This window comes from Lepidochelys kempii, chromosome 9 (assembly GCF_965140285.1).
Source record: "Lepidochelys kempii isolate rLepKem1 chromosome 9, rLepKem1.hap1, whole genome shotgun sequence".
NCBI classification, from domain to species: Eukaryota; Metazoa; Chordata; order Testudines; family Cheloniidae; genus Lepidochelys; species Lepidochelys kempii.
In genome coordinates, this window is record NC_136388.1 from 62,700,043 (window position 1) to 62,721,263 (window position 21,221).

General features: G+C 43.9%; 1 protein-coding gene across 2 annotated transcripts in view; it reads left to right on the plus strand.

Annotated features, from left to right (window-relative positions):
• Window positions 1-292: 292 nt before the first annotated feature.
• LOC140917577 (H(+)/Cl(-) exchange transporter 5) overlaps window positions 293-21,221 on the plus strand; it is a 93,367-nt gene continuing 72,438 nt past the window's right edge. The window contains exon 1 of one of the 2 annotated variants that reach the window (XM_073360704.2): window positions 293-503. The gene's annotated coding sequence lies outside the window, so the exon portion shown is untranslated. The remainder of the gene's footprint in view (window positions 504-21,221) is intronic. The other variant, XM_073360705.2, reaches the window with a different exon arrangement.

Below are 21,221 nucleotides of genomic sequence, written 5' to 3' on the forward strand. Positions count from 1 at the left end.
TCCTGCCATTTCACTTTATTTACACACGTTATGTTTGGGGAGCACCCTGAGCTCGGGCCCCAGTACAATTATCCCCCCTTTGCCTGTGCCTATAACACCCACAAACTCCTGTCCGCCTAACCCTCTCTACCCCATGATTGAGGAGAGGATGGGATGAGGGATCAGACGCTGATTCCTCTGCTATACACCAGGCAGGCTGCAGAAGTTGCCTGAGCATGGTGCCTCCCTGCCAACACCAAAGATGGCGGAACAGCGGCTTCACGGGGCGCACTGCTGCTGCGCCAGCGCGCCTCCCTTCCCCAGCCGGGAGCTGGCGGCAGCGCGCTGGTTTCCTGAGAAGGGAAGGTGGGTGGTAGCGCCCGGGATGGAAGCGCCTGCGACGGTCACTTGAGCCGCTTCCCACCCCCGCCGCGAATGGAGTCTCCCTCCTGCAGGTACCGCGCTGCGGGGAGCCGGGCGGCCCGCTGAGACACGCCTTCCCGGGGCCGCTGGCCCCCCGAGAGGTGAGCGCCCCGCTGCGCCCGGCCTCCGAGCAGCCCCCGGGGAGACCCCCAGCCGGCCGCTGGCCCGGGCAGGGTGCTGGGCATTGCGGAAAGGAAGGGGAGGGGCCCCGGGGCAGGCGATTGCGGGCGGGCGGGCGGGGGGAAGCTGGCGGGGCCCCGGGGCAGGCGATTGCGGGCGGGCGGGGGGAAGCTGGCGGGGCCCCGGGGCAGGCGATTGCGGGCGGGCGGGGGGAAGCTGGCGGGGCCCCGGGGCAGGCGATTGCGGGCGGGCGGGGGGAAGCTGGCGGGGCCCCGGGGCAGGCGATTGCGGGCGGGGGGAAGCTGGCGGGGCCCCGGGGCAGGCGATTGCGGGCGGGGGGAAGCTGGCGGGGCCCCGGGGCAGGCGATTGCGGGCGGGGGGAAGCTGGCGGGGCCCCGGGGCAGGCGATTGCGGGCGGGGGGAAGCTGGAGGGGGTCTGAGGTATTGGAGACCCCCTTCCCCTCTGGCCAGTGCCGCCTCTTCAGTGACCGTGCTGGCATGCGGGGTGTCAGCGGTGCAGGTTCCCTTCTCCCTAGCAGAGGGCAGCAGGGTCCAGGCGTGTGCTGGGCAGGTTAGGCGGCAGTACGCTCTTCGAGCTGCGCGTTATCTTGAAGCTAGCCAAATCCCTCTGCAGATGCTGTCTCAGCAGCGAGCCCCTGTCCCTGATAAACGGCCCAGGTCGATCACCTGGTATCGTGTCCTTCCAGATGTGTCACAGAGCTGGACTGGGATCTTCAGTGGTGCTTTGTGCAGGGGGGTGGCTTAGGCTGCTGCAGGTGGGGTGCTTGGGGCAAAAGCAGAGTGGCCTGTTGAAAATTGTCTTGTCACATGGTGCTGGCTGTTTATTTGGCACCCTTTCATGAACAGCTATGGATGCATCACTCCCCTGATGTTCTTTTCCAGTGTAAGCAGCCATTGTAGTTGCCACAGGGTTGTCATGGGATCACATATGGGCAAGTAGGTTGTTTAGCAGACCAGCTACCTGCTTATTCACAATCATATTGGCAATCCCTTAAAGTGGTCCCCATCACTGAAAAGTTTGGGGCCCATTTGCTTTATACATACTTTGAAGTCCTCTTAAAAAATATAAGACCTGCAGCAGCTTTCTGGTTTGCCTGGGCATAGGGAACATTTTGCATTTACAGTTCAGACTCCATATAGTGTGTCAGAAAGGGTGTGGCTCTTGTGTGAATTCTTACAGGAACCAAGTAACTGCTTCTAGGATGGAAAGTTTTAGCTGTAAATGGGACTCTGGGGTCTTGTGATAGGTTCCTAAGTTCCTTGGTCAGGTGTTGAGCAAAGCGGCAAAAAGGTCATTTATGAAACCTTTTTTCATTTATCTCAAGGTGTAATATAGTATCTTTCATTTAACATATGCCTAGACCTATATCGTAGGGATATGTACTGCCTGCTCTTGTAATAACTGTGTGCTTGCTATATGAAACTGATCAGCAGTAGTGAACATCCTTGTGAAATTCATGGATACTTTGCCTCACCGTGTTCTCAGGACACACAAAGCTCAGTTTGTGGTGGGCTGTACTTTAAAAAAAAAAAAAAATTAGGTCAGGGAGACAGTTATGAATGTTGTTGTGGTGGAGAGCTTTACCAAATAGGAAACACTGCAAAACCTTCCTAAAGGTAGTCAGACTCATTTAATCTCCTCTGGAAGCTCATTTCACAACTGAATCCCTTCAGCTGAGTTCTTTGTCCCCAGCTGCCTCAAGATGCTTTCAAGGCTTTGTGGTCTGCAACTATCTGGTTCATGTATGGAACTGTGGTCTCTAACAGGGTCCCAATACATTAATTTCTTTGAAGGTTAGCACTGATTCTGTAGACTAGCATCAGAGGCAGGGTGGGAGCCCTGTGGAGGCACTGAGGCACAGGCTTGAGGTGTTTACAGCCTAAATCCTGGAGAAGGCTGACAGCTGCAATTTGCACGAGCTTGAGCCTTCACACTGTTTTCATGTTCAGATTCAGATGTGGTGAATTGCAATAATTCAATTTAGAGATGACACATACGTAGCTGTGACTGGTTCCTCATCTGGAAGGAAAGGGCAGAGTTTGCTAGCAAACTAAAAGAACGTTTTCGTCACTTATGCTGCCTGGTTGTCCAACTTTTGTAAAAGAAGAACTCTAAACCAGTGATATGCTTCAGCAAGTCTTTGGTAATCAATAGCTGCAACTCTGAAAACTCAGGGGTTCAACATCTAGTAGTGATGCTTGCACTTGGAAGTGCTGTGAACTGGTATTTGCAAGTGCTGCTGCTACATCAAAGAAGCGTGGTTTGCTAATACAAGTGAAAGCATCACTACTACTTCCACGTGCAACTATCACCAAGGGACAGCTCTTATAGCCTCTGGCAAATCGTTCATGGAATTTAAGTGGAGTTATACTTTAAGCACTGTGGTATTGGATCCGGAGTGAGTTTGAAGTACAGTGTGTTGAGATTCAATTAAGATTTATTGAGAGCTAAATATGTAGCCACATTTTTTGTTCTCATTTTGACAAGGTAGATTTGCTTGTACGGTAAGCAAAGGTTATTAGTTTACACTGAATGTAAATTAGTTTATAAATATAATGAAGATGCAGTGATGTTTAACAATAGCTTGTTTAACAATGTTTCTTTCAAAACAATGTGATGAATTTGTAACCTAGACACAAGTTACATTCATCTATGCATCTTTAACTCCAGGAAAATAAAACAACCAGTCAGTGTAATTAGGTAACCGAGAGGCAGTGGTAGAGAAGTCTACCATATTCCTTGGTGCTTAGAACAATGATAGCAATACAGCAGGAGATCCTGGGTTTTGTATGAAACATTGGAAACAGCCTTTCAATTGATGCTTCTTTTTAAAGCAATCCAATTTCCTTATTTTTCTGCACCCCGAAGAGTGTGTAAGTCTTCTGCAGAGGTGGCATTATCAGAGGAAACTGAAGTGACTTAGGTAAGGAATATCATAAAGACTTTACGTTTATGTATGGCTGGCAGCAGAATGTACTCTTATTGCTATGAAAATGCAATTTGAGCCGTTAAACCCTTCATGGGTTTACAAATGAGTTTCTAAGTCACACTTTTCCTTTGCAGTTAAATATTTCACCATTTGCCTCTCCTGGGCTGTGGGATGACAGATTGTAGCAAGAAAGGATTTAAAACTTTCTCCTTTTAGCTTCTTGTCTAAGCATTGGCTTCACAATAAGTGGTGTGAAAATTGAATATTTCCTTTCCTTCACCCCCAGACAAGTATGTAAAGTTATTGTAGAACTTTAGGTAGTGAAGCTGTTTCTAGGCCAGGCTTTATTTAGGGACTGAGGTCTAATAAAGACTTCATCGTACATAACAGAGTGAAGAGCTAAGTTTAAACTAAACAATAATATGTTGACTCATCAGTTAAAGTTTTGACAGAGCTTCCCTTAAAAGATTTTTTTAAACACATACACTCCTCTTTGGGACAGGTCACTTTCTGTATACAAATTCTCACATTCAGTCTTTTCCCAGAAGAAATTTTGTTAAAAAAAAAAAAGGGAGGTGGGGTGAGAAAATCTGGATTTGTGCTGGAAATGGCCCACCTTGATTGTCATACACATTGTAAAGAGAGTGGTCACTTTGGATGGGCTATTACCAGCAGGAGAGTGAGTTTGTGTGTGGGGGAGAGGAGGGTGAGAAAACCTGGATTTGTGCTGGAAATGGCCCACCTTGATTATCATACACATTGTAAGGAGAGTGATCACTTTAGATAAGCTATTACCAGCAGGAGAGTGGGGTGGGAGGAGGTATTGTTTCATGGTCTCTGTGTATATAATGTCTTCTGCAGTTTCCACAGTATGCATCCGATGAAGTGAGCTGTAGCTCACGAAAGCTTATGCTCAAATAAATTGGTTAGTCTCTAAGGCGCCACAAGTCCTCCTTTTCTTTTTGCAAATACAGACTAACACGGCTGTTACTCTGAAACCTGTTAAAAGTTGGTCAATCAGATCAGGAGCCTGTTATGGGACTTTGAATAAGTATATGTTGTATTCTATAAGTTTAAAAACCTCTTGTCCTCTGATAATTCAGGCTGCTTGATATCAACACTTCACACTTGTTTTATGCACTTTACCACAATTGGAACTAACAAACAGGATATTTTTTGCCCTGTTGAAATATGAACCGTTTTAATTTATTACAAGTTGACTTTTCTATAGTCTCCACATTTTAAATTTCAGTTGGAAGCCTGGCAAATATCACCCACTTAGGGCTTATCTACATGGTGGGGGAGTGCATACTATGGGGTGTGATTTCTAAAGCACACTAACCTTTTTACATAGACCAATTAATAGACCTTTCTGGTGGGCATTACAGGTTCCCTAGTGCACTTTCACATAGCGCTGTTTGAAATGCATCCGATGAAGTGAGCTGTAGCTCATGAAAACTTATGCTCAAATAAATTGGTTAGTCTCTAAGGTGCCACAAGTACTGCTTTTCTTTTTGCGAATACAGACTAACACGGCTGTTACTCTGAAACTTGTGCTATGTGAAAGTGCACTCTGGAACCTATAGTGCACACCAGAATGGTCTACGTGAACCAATTAGAATCATAGAATATCAGGATTGGAAGGGACCTCAGGAGGTCATCTAGTCCAAGCCCCTGCTCAAAGCAGTCCAACCCCCTGCTCAAAGCAGGACCAATCCCCATCCCAGCCAGGGCTTTATCAAGCCTGACCTTGAAAACTTCGAAGGAAAGAGATTCCACCACCTCCCTAGGTAACCCATTCCAGTGCTTCACCACCCTCCTAGTGAAAAAGTTTTTCCTAATATTCAACCTAAACCTCCCCCACTGCAACTTGAGACCATTACTCCTTGTTCTGTCGTCTGGTACCACTGAGAACAGTCTAGATCCATCCTCTTTGGAACCCCCTTTCAGGTAGTTGAAAGCAGCTATCAAATCCCCCCTCATTCTTCTCTTCTGCAGACTAAACAATCCCAGTTCCCTCAACCTCTCCTCATAAGTCATGTGCTCCAGCACCCTAATCATTTTTGTTGCCCTCCGCTGGACATTTTCCAATTTTTCCACATCCTTCTTGTAGTGTGGGGCCCAAAACTGGACACAGTACTCCAGATGAGGCCTCAACAATGTCGAATAGAGGGGAATGATCACGTCCCTCGATCTGCTGGCAGTGCCCCTATTTATACAGCTCAAAATGCTGTTAGTCTTCTTGGCAGTAAGGGCACACTGTTAACTCATATCCAGCTTATTGTCCACTGTAACCCCTAGGTCCTTTTCTGCAGAACTGCTGCCTACCCATTCGGTCCCTAGTCTTTAGCGGTGCATGGGATTCTTCCGTCCTAAGTACAGGACTCTGCACCTGTCCTTGTTGAACTTCATCAGATTTCTTTTGGCCCAATCCTCTAATTTGTCTAGGTCCATCTATATCCTATCGCTACCCTCCAGCGTATTTACCACTCCTCCTAGTTTAGTGTCATCTGCAAACTTGCTGAGGGTGCAGTTCATGCCATCTTCCAGATCATTAATGAAGATATTGAACAAAACCGGCCCCAGGACCAACCTGTGGGGCTCTCCGCTTGATATCGGCTGCCAACTAGACATTTAATAATTAACAGGCAAAATGTCAGTATGCTTTAGAATTCACACCTTTGCAGTGCATACCCCCCACAGAGGAATTACCCCATTGTATAGCCTGACTCTTAATCTCAGTGTTAAGTGTCAGTACCTCTACATGATGAAATATTTTTCAAAATATAAACTAATCGTTAGGTTTGGACCATAAACCTGACGGTGATTTTTTTCCCCCTCTCCCAGAGAATATACATGATTAATCTTGCTTATTTTTCCTAAAATAAAATCAATCACCTCCAGAACTGTGGTTTCAGTGTCAGAATCTTCACTGCCCTACCTGGGGAAAAATGGTGACCAAATTGCTTAAGGGAAAAACATAGCATCATAGTATTCCCTGAATACCAGGACAAGCAGCTGTCTTTTGAGCTACTGCCACACTGTGTTGTCATCTCTCCTGCCCCACATTGTGCATCATGTCTGACTTGGAGGGGCCATATGTGGGGATGACCTTACCAGCAATGTAGCAAATTTTGATGTAGAGTCTTGGCCTAAGGCTGGTTCCTGAGTGATATCAAGTCATTCACAAAGATGATCAACCAGCCTTCAAAAGGTAATGATTTTCACTTACTGACTTGGGTTGTATTTCATGTAGTGACCTAGAGGTGATAGACTTTGTATCCCATAACTAGGGCTTTTGTTTTTCAGGGTATATTTAATTTTGTGGGGCAAGGGTGGTTATTTTTAGCAATTTTTGAGTTCTAGGTAGATGTCCAAAACTTTGGTGGTTTTTTTTTTTTGTGGGGGGTGGGCTTTCTCTTTGTATATTCTGTAATGAGTAACTGCTTTAATTTGCCTGATTGCTCTTTAATGTAGTTCTGTTTCATCATCAGGGTCTGTGTGGAACAGTTAATATGCAAAATGTTGGTGCAGTTCAGAAATCACACCCCATAGTGCGCATTACTGTCGGTGTAGGCAAGCCCTCAGATACAAGTAACCATTTCTGATGTTTTTCCTGGCATTTATTAGATAAATGTCAGTTTCTTTTTTTGTATTGTGGGTCTTTTATTGGTGTTACCGGTTAAAACCAAAAAGCAGATGCCTTACCCAAAACCCATCCCTGAAGCTGTTCAGTTTCCCTTGTTCTCTTCTAAGCAAGTTCACTTTTATTTTTATGCTACACTGATAGCATAAGAATGAAAGGAGAATTCACTGAACCTGTGGAGGGGAATCTGAAGCAAATGAAGTGTGGTAAATGCCCCCCTTTTAACACATTAACTCTTCAGTATAAATGTTCCAGGTGAACACTGGCTATCAGACTAGAAAACTTGGAGTAACAATTAGATCAAACAGCCCCCTGTAATGTGGACTTTCAGAGTAAACATACATCTGATCCTGCACTACAAATCAGTGTCAGAGTGCATCTCAGCAGCAGAGAAGAACATTCTGTTCTCAGTTTCTCTGATCCTGTTGGATGTGCAATAATGGTAGTGCTGGTGGTCTTGTAAGATCAGCTGTCTGAAGAGAAAATCCCTCTGAAAAGGGAGCACGTAGGTTTACTTAGCAATATTTGGGGTATGGGTGAGTAAGGTTCACCCATTAAACTTTGGATATTGTCACTGTCTCATTAAAGGCTATAACACTTCTTACATGGCAGACTGACTAATCTCAAAGCACATAATTCAAGTCTCTCAAGTTTACTTCTGTTGCAAGCACTCAGGGACAAAATTCAAATGCCCTGGGACCAAGTACCAAAAAATCAGGGATAATCTCTTGTGTGGGGACTGGGGACACTCTAAAAGCCCTTAAGTGTGCTTATTTAAGGAGGTCGTTTTAAAAGGAAGTGAAACTGATACTGTATTTTGTGCTGTTGAAGTTCCTATCTTTAAAACCTTCCTTAATGTGATGTTGACCCAAGAATTATTTTTGCAAGATCAGGGACTTTCCTGACATCTCTTTTTAGCGAACAGTAAATTACAATTGTAATTTAATATGTGAAGTAGAAAATCATATTTCTTGGATTTTATCAGGACTGTTGCTATATCAAATGAATAAAGCATTTCACCTAATACTCTAATGCAAAATATGATCACCAAGCTGTGCTCCAAAATTGTAATACAGGTAGCACCTACAATACAGTTGATTGTCTGTCTATTCTTTTGTATAGCTCCCAATGTCCAAGGAAAAGCAGGGAATAGATATCAACAGGGAATCTTAATGTACCCAGTGTGGTGATGCACTATTTTGGAACCCAGAAAACTATCTTTTAAGAGGGCTATAAAGAAATTGGCCCATCTGTAAATACCAGGCCAGGTTTCTAATTACACAATTTTCCACTGAGTTTTCTCTTTGTAGTTTATTTGTGTTTCTGTACGTAACTTATTGTCTGTAACAGCATCATATGTCTTCACCTACATATGGAAGAAATGCTTGTGGGTATAACAGAGGTTTCAGAGTTTTCCTGAGTCTGCACACAGCTCCGGTGCTGCTGCTCATCATAGATTTGCCAAGTAGAGTGAAATTAACAAAACTCCAGTCTATTTTACTGTTACTTCTCAGAACCTTTTTGGCAGAAGTGAAACATCCTGCTGATTCTGGTTCTCTTTGAGAAACCTCTGAGCAACAGCATCAGAAGGAGGTGCTGGAATTATTCACAGTAGAAAGAGGACCCAAAACCAGACTAGGATGGGGTAGCGTAGCAGAGACCTCTTTTCCTCCCACTTTCATCCTTGCAGCAACCATTCTTTGCAGATGAGACGGCTTTATCTGTAACTGGCCCATGCCTGAAACGTTCACCTGGAAGTTATTAGAATCACCACAAATCTCACCACCTTTTGAAATATAAACTGTATATCTTTGACCTTACCGTCACAAAGTAGCAAAATAAACTGATCTGGGAGTAGAGGATGAAGAGTAGACTGATCCTTTTGTTTACTGACGGAATGTGTACATGCATTTAGGTGAGAGTGGTAGAAATTTGTGGCTAGGACCTTCCCTTCAAAGTGGGTAGGGGCTCTTGGTGGGGTGAAAGAGGCACAAAGCTCTTTCTCCTTTTCAGTACTGAAAGAGGGGTGAAACTTCAATCTGATAAATGTCTACTAGCTAGATGCTGCAACAGCTCCCAAGCAGATCTCGGGTTATCTCTGCACTAGAATTCCCAGCAGCTGTTGTCAAGGTGCCTTACCTCACTGTAGCATGCCCTTTCCCTAATCTTCTGTATCTGCATTTGGGCTAGTAGGTCCTTTTTCTAGGAAGTGCCTGGCAAATTTTTCAAGCCATGGTTATAACATTGTCCTGCACTATTGCCGGGTAGGTTGGGCATAAAATTACTGTGCTTTCTGTGGCCACTTAACTTAGTGAAGTGAGCACTAAAAGTAAAGTTTACGTATCTTCTGTTTGTAAATAAATGTAATAAATATTCTTATTGCTTGAACAATAGTTGAGTTAAAAAATAATCACTATATCTTAGCCACCACATCACACTCATGATGAATTGCTTATCCACTGTGACCCTAAGTCCACTTCATAACCTCAGCTTTCCAAAATACTCTCCACTAAGTGTGACCTATGTTCCTGGCTTCTAGCTGTACAATGTACATCTGGATGTGTTAAAACATGGTGTTCAGAAGAGTCCAGTTTTCCAAGCAATTTTGATTGCTCCGTAGAACTGTATCACTTGCAAACTTCAGCAGCAATGATTTTGTAGTTTTATTTCCAGATAATTGATAGAGCTGGAATAGCACTGAACCAAGAACAGTTCTCTGGGCAGCTTTAATAATAAAAACACTTACTGGGTGATGTAATTGTAAATGGGGAATTTTTCCCCCCATACCACTGAGTGGTGTGCTTATTTCCTATAACAAAAAGTAGTGGAATTAAAAAAGTTAGTAAACGACCATTGTCTCTCCATTACCAAACTTGATTTCTATTGTCTCATATTGGAAGTACTACTTGTAGCAAGTTATTGGGAGGTTGTACTTCACTGTCATGCTGGGTTTTTCCTTACATAACAGCGTTGGTTATTCCTTCTATTAAAATAGAAGTTATTTTGCTAACTCAACTGCATTTCAAAACCAGAGTCATTACATTTTTGGCTCAAATTATGAGGCAGTGTTTTTGATCTAAATAAATACCTTGAGTAATTCCCTAGCCTCACTCTCCCTGATTCAGATTTGATTCAGTTTTATTGATTTGTGCAAAAAATAAGGTTGTGTATAGCTAAGGGGCAAGGCTGCAGCCCTGGTATTTCAGAAAGTGGTACTGCTTTCTGGTAGTATAGCTATAATACTGACATGTCACTGGCTTTGATCTTTGCTAGCATTTTCAGCTGTGAGGCACTCCTGCAGTTGTTGCATTGGAACCTACAATTAGGAAATTGGGTCTCTCTCTTACTGGATAAACAGTTGCTGTTCATGTACATACAACTTGTTTAAATACAATGAATGGAATGCATTTATTTGCAAGATTTAAAGATGGGGAGGAGGGTCTAAAACATTGGTTGATCAGATTGCATAACTGAAAAGATTTTTTTTGTTAAACACTTGGTAGCTAACCTTTCATTTACTGGGCTGACAGTTGAGGTTAAGGACTCCAGGAGCTTGATGTCAGATGGGTCATCGCCTTTGTCTGGCTTTTCCATTGTTGTACCTGAAGTGTTAGCAGTGGGCATCACCCAAGGGGCATAGTTGAAATACCGATACCTAGTCAATATTCCTTACTTCAGATACAGAAATGATACATGCATACAAATTGGATAATCACATTCAGTAAATTATAACCTTTTCAATGATATTTTACAAGACCTCGCTTGCATAAAGTACATCTGTTATGTCATATTCATATCATAAGCATATTTTCTTAAAGAATAAGGAGTGAAACATCACAACATACCGTATTCAGGCTGTAGAACAGGGATACAATTAATATGCGTAACTTAATATATACACATCCCATATACCCAGCTGCCCCTCTACCGAGCCATTACTATTTGGGCAGCTTCTTGCGGGTGTCTTGGAAGAAGTGAGTCTTGAAGGAATGGGTAAAGTAAATTCTAACTTTTCATTTAAAAATCCATCTTTGCAAGAGGCTGTGTTCTCTCGTTATGCTTTTCTTTGTATGTATTCAGTCTGGAATGCAAGCAAAAGTTTTATAGCAGCTGATGTTACCATCAGGCTGGTTTTAAAACTAATCCAGCTGGTTTCTTTCTCCTTCAAAACCACCAATAAACCAGGTGCCAGACTACAGCAGAAGCCAAACTTTTTAGCTCCAGCTAGCAGTCTTGCTTATTCCCAAACATCATATGCCAAACCACCCACTCTCCTTAATACCTCTTTGTAATCTCCTGTTTTGCATTCAGCAATGTCTGAGATGTGGGTCAATGTATGGGAGTGTGACGGAGACAGCAAGAATTTATATTTGCAAGGTCAGAGTGGCAGTACATTGGATTAAGTAGTAACAGGCCACTGGTAGAGTAGAAGGTGACACCTTTGGGGACAGACTTATCAACAGTTGGTAGTTAGATTTCAGTGTCTAATGGCAAGTCTTGGGATGGGATACACAAAGTGTGTATAATAAGTATTTTGCATCATGCTCTTAATTATTCACATTTGAAATGTTGATTGGCACACCTTTCATAATGCAGAGTGGGTTCATATGCACAGCTATTGCAACTGTGCTTCTAAAGTACTACAAATCCTGGTTTTGGAAGATTAGATTTTGAATGTCTCTCCTGAGGATGGGACTACAGGCGGTTTTTCAATTTCTCAAATGTAGTTTGGAAAGTGATCAAAGACAAAACAGATGAGGCAGTTCCTAGAAAGACCCCTGTGAGTATACTTCTTGATACAAACTAATCACAATAAGGTAAACTTGGGCATTTGGCATGTAAGGTTAATACAGGGAATTGGAAATCTCATAATCTGTTTTACTCAAATATATTATGGGCCCATTATTGTCACGGTGCAGAAGTTTGTACAGTTCTTAAACAGTTCTGTAGGCAAACCTCTTACAAGTGTCAAACAGAACTAAAACAAATTAAGATCTTAAGCATTAATACTACTCAGTGTTTGCTGTAGTGGGGTTGGCAGTACCTAAACACCATCAATCATCGCAAGTAATTTGAGATTTTTCTTTGAAATGTCTGGTTTGATTTTGAACACCTGGTTATTTGTGACATTGGGGTGTGTGTGTGGAAACAGAAGGGTCTTAATGATCTTCATAGCTTCTTGCCTTCCACCCTTAAACCTTCAAAGATCCATATCAGTGGTGGGTAACCTGCAGCCCATCAGGGTAATCTGATTGCGGGCCGCGAGACATTTTGCTGACGTTGACTGTCTGCAGGCATGGCCCCCCGCAGCTCCCAGTGGCTGTGGTTCACCGTTCCTGGCCAATGGGAGCTGTGGGAAGCGGCGGCCAGCACGTCCCTGCAGTCAACGTCAGCAAAATGTCTCATGGCCCACAATCAGATTACCTGATGGACCACATGCGGCCCATGGGCTCCATATAGCAGCCTCTGGTCTTCTGACCAAGGACTGGATGCCTCTGTATTTGGCTTTAGGGAGGGAGGTGTACTAAAGAGCAAGATGAAGCAATGCCTTCCTTTCTTCCCCAAGGCTTCCACAGCATTTCTGCTTTTAATACTTTGTATCCTTGTTCTATAGAGCTTACTTTGTCAGTGCCAGAAGTCCAGTTTTAGAAGCCAATTGACAAGATTTAATTCACTTGCACAAGAGTGGCACAGTATTTCCATTGCAGTCAAAAGAAGGGTGCCATCGATTGCACCCACATACTATAGCGATGGGAGCCATTTGGGGTACGTCTACACTGCAGTGGAGAGCGAGATTCCCAGCCTGGGTAGCACTCATGCTAGCTTAGCTTGAGCTAGTGCGCTAAAAATAGTCATGTTGATGTTGCCATCTGGGCAGCTGCTGGGGCTCTGAAGTCCACCTGACTGAGTCTCCACCAGAGCTGCAATGTCCACACTGCTATGTTTAGCATGCTAGCTGGAGCCCTGCTTGTGCAGGTCTATGTACCTGGACTGAGAGGCTCACTCCCTGCTGCAGTGTAAAGATACCCTTACATACCTAGATCTACACCTGGGTGGTTGGAAATAGGCAACTTCCTGTATTGCTACATTTGAAGGGTTTTATTCAGTCCATGTTCCTTGATTCAGGTTCTTACTACAGCTGTGTTTAGTCCAGTTTTCTCTTTATTGGTTTCTTAAGCTTTAGTAGCAAGCTCTTTAAGAGAAGTAAGCATAGTAAATGAATCACATGCAGTGTTCACAGCTTAGTCCTATGGTGCGAAAAATGGGCAAGTCTTTTCTGGATTAATGCAGCGCTTTGGGCAGTTTCAGGCAGCCTAGAACTGCATCCAGAAATACCTGTTTACAGTAGATTTCAGATGAGGTGAGACTGTTGGTGGGATCAATAGATCAATAGGCTTTTCTGTGACAGAAAAGGGTGAGAATGTGATGTTGAAGGGAAAATCCTGTTTTGTTTGTGTTTTTGTTTGTGTTTTTGTTTTGTTTTGAAACAGCATTATGGTCTGTGTAGTGCTTTTTAGTCAAAAAGGACTGTTCCCCACCCCACCCCACTGAGCCTGCATTTAAACTGGACATAATTCAGTGAGGAACAACAGATAAGGATTACCATAGCGCAGCAGTGAAACATTATGAAATGTGATTTCTACTGAGTATGCATCTTATTGATCCCCTTTTAAGATTTGGAATTACTTTTAATACAGTGGAACCACATTTATCCAATTTAATTGGGACTGGGGTCAAATCAAAATGATTAAAAATCTGGATGATCTGGAGAATGGGCAAAGAGCTTCAGCCCTGGGTGGTGGGGCTCGGGCTGCCTGCCCTAGGCAGCAAGGGCTCAGGGTTCAGCTGAAACTGGAGCCCTGCTGTCCAGGGCTGTCTGCCGGAGCCCTGGTTCGGTTAATATGGAGAGCTGGATAATGGAGGCTGTGATGGTATGGACCCCTTGGGAAGTCACCTGATGTACTGAGATACCACTGAGTCTATCTGTTCTGCCTGTGATGACCCCGTTTAACCTGTCTTGCTGAGCCAGGCTCTTGAAACCTCCTCTAACACAGTGGTTTTCAAACTGAGGGTGGCGACCCAGTGCTGGGTCGCGGAATGGAAGGCACTGGGTCGTAGCGGCTCTGGTCAGCGCCACCAACTGGGTCGTTAAAAGTGCCATGGACGGTGCTGCACAGCTAAGACAGGCTAGTTCCTACGTGTTCCAGCACCGTGTTGCACCCCAGAAGCAGCCAGCAGCAGGTCTGGCTCCTAGGTGGGGGGATCACGCGGCTCCTCATGCTGCTCCCACCCTGAGCACCAGCTCCGCACTCCCATTGGCTGGTTCAGATTGTGCATCTAAAAATCTATGCAAGGCTTTTTTTAGAGATGTGATTTTTATAATCTTCAGCAACATACTAATAAAATATTTTTAAAGCAAATTTTAAACTAAGGTCCTGTAGACTAACATGTTCTGAGTAAATATTACAGTAATGCACTCCTGTTTTTGTCACTAAAGTCAGAAACTGATGGTATATACCTAGGGGTTGGCAAATGCCTGTGAAATGGCTTCATTACCGCTTGAATGGCTCTTTAACAGTTTCAATCTTATGCTAATAGGTCTGGCAGGCTAGAAGGCTTTTTCACTTTTAAAAAGAAAAGGAGTTCTTGTGGCACCTTAGAGACTAACAAATTTATTAGAGCATAAGCTTTCGTGAGCTTCAGCTCACTTCATCGGATGCATACGGAGGAAGATATAGTGGGGAGATTTTATATACACAGAGAACATGAAACAATGTTACTAGATTCCCTCCAGAGGAAGACTCACTAGGCTGTAGCAGCTAGCTGTGGGAGCCTGCAGGAAGGGTCAGAACAGGGATAGGAAGAGGCGGTAGGGTGGACGCTAAGACGCCAGGTACCCCAAATTTTTGGGTGCCCTATGCAGCCGTGTATGCCTAAGGATGGCCCTGCCTGTGGGTGAGAGCTGCGCATTTCTGGGGTGCAGCGCATTCCACGGTGCCAGGACAGACTGGAAGCCTGACTCTGCACCCCGGCTGCACTGCTGACCAGAAGCTGCCAGAGGTAAGCTCGCATTCTAACCCCATGCCCCAAACGCCTACCTCATCCCTGAGCCCCACTCAAATCCAGAGCCCCCTTCTGCACCCCAAACCCCTCATCCCTGGCCCCACCCCGGAGCCTGTACCCCCCAGCCCAGAGCCCCCCCATAACCTCTCATTCCTGGCCCCAGCCCACACCCCAAACTCCTCGTCCCCAGCTCCATTGGGTCACGGGTATCAACAATTTTCTTCAACTGGGTCGCCAGAAAAAAAGTTTGAAAACCACTCCCTAACAAAGTGGTTCCCAAACTAGGGGCACCGCTTGTTCAGGGAAAGCCCCTGGCAGGCCGGGCCGGTTTGTTTACCTGCCGTGTCCGCAGGTTCGGCTGTGGTTCGTTTTTCTCGGCCAATGGGGGCTGCGGGAAGTGGCATGGGCCACTAGCCGCCTTTCCCGCATCCCCCACTGGCCTGAAGCGGTGAACTGCAGCCAGTGGGAGGTGCGATCGGCTGAACCTGCGGATGCGGCAGGTAAACAAACCGTCCCGGCCTGCCAGGGGCTTTCCTTGAACAAGTGATGCCCCTAGTTTGGGAACCACTGCTCTAACACACACACACAGGCAGGGCCACACCCAGCTGCAGATCAGCTCTGGGAGGACTCAGTTTAAGGGACTTGCTCCAGCACTCAGGTGTCCACCTCCCTTGGAGTATAGACCCAAAGAGATATTATATTCACCTCTTTCCTCAGTGTGGAAGAGGGTATGCACAATTTCTTACTCCCCCACAGTTAGAAATCACATAAACTGGGTTATGTCATAAACCAGAAATAAATTTATTAACTATAACAGGTGTATTTTAAGTAGTTAAGGAGGTAGCAGCCAGAACAAAGCAGATTACTAAGAAAATAAAACAGAGCATGCAAACTAAGTTTAATACACGAAAACAACTGGTTACATGTGAGTTCTCACCCTAAATATGGTTCTAATAATCTTTTTCACAGGCCAGATGCCCTTCCAGTCTGGGCCCAGTTTTTTCCCCTCCTGTTCAGTCTTAGCTGTTTCCAGTAGTCATCTTGGATGGGGGTAGCAGGAGAGAGCTGATGACCTGGATTACCTCAGTCCCCACCTTAAATAGGATTTGCATAAGGCAGGAGTCCTTTGTTTCCTAGTTTGATCCCTCTTCCCTTACAGTGGAAAGTTACAAGAAGTCCCAGGTAATGTTTTAGTATCAGGTGACAAGACCACCTGATTCTGTAAGGCCCTTGTAGCCGTTCTTCACAGGCTGACCCACATGTTGACAGGAAGACTAAGGGCACGTCTTCACTGGCAACGTTAAGCGCTGCCGTGGTGTAAAGCGTGGCTTGTGTAGTTGTGGCATAGTGCTGGGAGAGAGCTCTCCCAGCCTGCTAAAAAACCCACTTCCACGAGGCAAATAGCTCCCAGCGCTGGTGCACTGTCTAGACTGGCACTTCGTAACGCTGAAACTTGCAGTGCTTGGGGGTGTTTTTTCACACCCCTGAACGAGAAAGTAGCAGCGCTGTAAAGCGCCAGTGTAGAGAAGCCCTGAGCTCTTTTACAATCCATTGTCCTTGTGGATGGGCCATCCACCCTGTCTGGCTTTTCCATTGTGGTACCTGAAGTGTTAGCAATGGGCATCACCCAAAGTAGCATAGTTGAAAAACAGATACATAGTCAATATTCCTAATTTCAGGTACAGAAATGATACGTGCATACAAACAGGATAATCGCATTCAGTAAATCATAACCTTTCCAGTGATCTCACATGAGCCATCTTGCATAAAGTATATCTCGGTTATGTCCTATTCATATCATAAGCATATTTTCATAAAGAATATGGAATGACATGTCATACCTCTCCTCTGAGATTACTGCCAGAGGGTTGGTCACTGACCAATACAGAGGCAGTAGGCCTAAAATCCCTTTTTGGCTTTGGATATACAACCTCCAAGTGTTACCAAACATTGTAATGTCATTCACAGGTGTTCTTGCAAAGTTCTGGGTATCTGTTCCCAGGGTGCCAGAAAACATTGTGGTGCTTAGCATTGTGTACATAATGTAGATGTCACTATCTTTTAAAGTGTAGGTGTCTTGGCATTTAGCTACAATGTCATGAAGTGGTGTGCCTCAGTTTCCCCTTCCCACAGCATTCTAGATTGGTTATGCTTTCTCTGCTCTGCCAAGCTTTAAGGATTTTCTTGTTACCGCTCCTAAACTATACCAAAGATTTTTCCAAAAATCATGCATGTTACCACTAGTATCAAATTCTTTGTCTTAACCCACAGTGTGTGTAGTAAGAGACATAAAGTTACCAGCAAATTCATGACAGAGAGGCACTTTGAATCATGATTAGACCCATTAAATTGACATCCTCTGCATCAATTGCAGCAGCATCAGTCTCCCAGTAGTGAAGACAAGCCCTTAGTCTCTTACTGCACTATACCCCTGCCCCTTCCTCGCTGCTCCCTTACCGTAGCATGCCCTTCCATTTCTGGTCTGCTGAGCCACTGTCCTCTTCTCATTCAAATTCCTCTTAGAACTCTCTTCTTGTCCTGTAATAATGGTTAAGGATGGTTCGTGGGCACAGATGAAACAGACATGCTTCCTAGGGGTACCCAGGGTTATGAGGCACTATGCTACTCCCTGCCCTTAGCATGAGGCATCCTTGTCTGTGCCTGCTGGGGTCACTTCCCAACTCCAGTGGCTACAGGCAATGCAAGCCCGCCCCGCCAGACCTCACAGGCCCTGCTGTCATTCTACAGGTGAACGATAGGCACACTCTGACCCTTAGGTCCTCCTTCCATCCTTTGTTTCCAAACTAGGAAACAAAGGACTCCCGCCTTACGCAAATGCCAAACCCCTGCTCACTGGACAGTTGCAGTATTCGTGGAGCCACCACTTCCAAAGAAGCGGAATACCCCAGTTGACCCGTTTCATCTCAGAGCACTGCTCTGCCAAACTCATAGCGCTTAGATTGACTTAGTGTGAAATCAGAAGTTTATTTAACAAATTACAGAGATTCAAGTAGCTGCAAGTACACATATTGGAAACAAATGATTACATATAAAATAAAATCATAACATACATTCCTGAGCCTACACTAATTAACAAGATACTCTCATGTCTAATACTCTCAAAATCCCTGCAGCACTTTACAGCCAGGCAGGTTGCGAACCCTTCTTTCATGAGAGAAGCATGCTGTTACTTTGCCTCCTAGGTGAAGTATTCAGTCTGTTTGCACTCCAAGATCTGCCAGACCATTTTGCAATTTCTCAATACACATCTGGCTCAGTATCAAATAGACATACAGTGTGAGGTGTATAATACACCATACCCAAATGGACAGACAAGGAGATGGGTGTCCATTACCTTCTGCTCAAAAGGAACATCTCTGAGGTATGTCACCTCCTGGTGACCTGTCCTAACTCCAGGATCTTAAGAGCATAATTTTCAGTATAGACACAAAACTCCTTAAATATTGTCTATACAGACATTTCACAGTGATTATGGTGACCAGTGGGCTACTGGCTGTTCGCAGAGACCTCCCGTGCCATCCTTTGAATTATTATGCAGCTGTCCAACCCAGAGGATTCATGTACGACCATATGCATCCCCTGTGCCATTTCCCAGTTGGCATCAAGGGGTCCCTGGGTCACAGTCTAGACATGTTAAGCCAAGTGAATGACTCAAAAGACATACAGTGGGCACAGCATGACAGACTGCAGTACGGGTTTCTCTAGGCACATGGAGGTGCATAACTGGATGTGTGTAAAGAAGAGAGCTTGGTTAGAGGATAAAACAGGCACATCTAAGTAACCTGAAAAGTATAATTGGTACAAGTGAATGAAGAGAGGATGATATCTATGTACTAGAATACAGAAAGTCGGTCTCAGATACCTGGTCTGGGATAACAGGTGGTGGAGAATGTGTGCTTTAAGGGTGTAAGATGTAGACTGGTCAGATTGCAGAGTTTAAAACTGTGTTACCTTTACAGCACGTTTTGTTTTAATCGTCTCACTATTCTTAATCTCGTTTGCATACAAAGTGTTCTTTCCCATAATATATGCTCTGGTGAGGGCCGGAGACCTCTGGTTGCATGGGAAACCCCTAATGTCTGTGGGCAAGAACAGTGTTTATGATGTGCTCTGGAAGTAACCTATTTGTGAGGAGGCAGTGCAGAGCTGAATGTTTTAATTTTGTGGGAGAAAAGTATCTTCTACCATGAAATCCGCTGGTTTGCTGAAGGTGTGACTGATCTGACGTATTTCGGGATGCCTTTAGCAAACCAAGTAGTCCCAAATGGATTTCAGAGTGAGGAAAATATTTTAATTAGGACTGTCAATTGCCGTTAACTCACGCAATTAACTCAAAAAATTAGTTGTGATTAAAAAAATTTATCACAATTAATCGTACTGTAAACAATAGAATACCAATGGAAATTTATTAAATATTTTTGAATGTTTTTCTACATTTTCAAATATATCAATTTCAGTTACATCACAGAATACAAAGTGTACAGTGCTCACTTAATTATTTTTTATTACAAATATTTTCACTGTTAAAATGATAAAAAGAAATAGTATTTTTCAGTTCACCTCATACAAGTACTGTTGTGCAATCTCTTTATCATGAAAGTGCAATTTACAAATGTAATTTTTGTTTTGTTACATAACTGCACTCAAAACAAAGTAAAACTTTAGAGCATACAAGTCCACTCAGTCCTACTTCTTGTTCAGCCAATCGCAAAGAGAAACAAGTTTGTTTACATTTACGGGACGTAATGCTGCCCACTTCTTATTTACAGTGTTACCGGAAAGTGAGAACAGGCGTTCGCATGACACTGTTTTAGCTGGCATCCCAAGATATTTACATGCCAGTTGCCCTAAAGATTCATATGCCTCTTCGTGCTTCGGTCATCATTCCAGAGGACATGCTTCCATGCTGATGACGCTCATTAAATAACACGTTAATTAAATTTGTGACTGAACTTCTTGGGGGAGAATTGTATGTCTCCTGCTCTGTTTTACCATCATTCTGCCATATATTTCATGTTATAGTAGTCTCGGCTGATGACCCAGCGCATGTTGTTTGTTTTAAGAGCATGTTCACTGCAGATTTCACAAAACGCAAGAAGATACCAATGTGAAATTTCTAAAGATAGCTACAGCACTTGACCCAAGATTTAAGAATCTGAAGTGCCTTCCAAAAATCTAAGAGGGACAAGGTGTAGAGCATGCTTTCAGAAGTCTTAAAAGACTTCAACACTCCAATGCGGAAACTACAGAACACTAACCACCGAAAAAGAAAATCAACCTTCTGCAGGTAGCATCTGATTCAGATTCTGAAAATGAACGTGAGTTGGATGGTTATCGAGCAGAACCCGTCATCAGCATGGACTATGTCCTCTGGAATGGTGGTTGAATGGAATGGTCCTCTGGAATGGTGGTTGAAGCATTAAGGGACATAATCTTTAGCGTATCTGACATGTAAATATCTTGCGGCGCCGGCTACAACTGTGCCATGCAAATGTCTATGCTCACTTTCAGGTGATGCTGTAAACAAGAGGCAGGCAGCATTATCTTCTGCAAATGTAAACAAAACTGTTTGTCTGAGCGATTGGCTGAACAAGAAATAGGACTGAGTGGACTTGCAGGCTCTAAATTTTGACTTTGTAGAAAACATCCAAAAATTTAAATAAATGGTATTCTATTATTATTTAATAGCATGATTAATTGCAATAAACTTTTTTAATCGCTTGACATCCCTAATTTTAATGTTATTTTTTGCAGAGAACACTCCCAGAGCCTGGTTAGTTAGCAACTTTCAGCAAAAATCTGTATTTAATTTTCATTTCACCTTGGCAGTTTCCCTTAAAATAGTTAGTCACCCCATCCGTGTGAGAGAAATTCTATTAATACTCACTGGTTCTTGCCAACCATCTGGAAATCTCCCCCTTCAACGATATTTCTAATTGCAAAGGAACAAATTGGAATTCAGCACCCGGTTCCTATTGACAATTCTATGGGAATTGGATGCCTAATTTCCCTTTGTG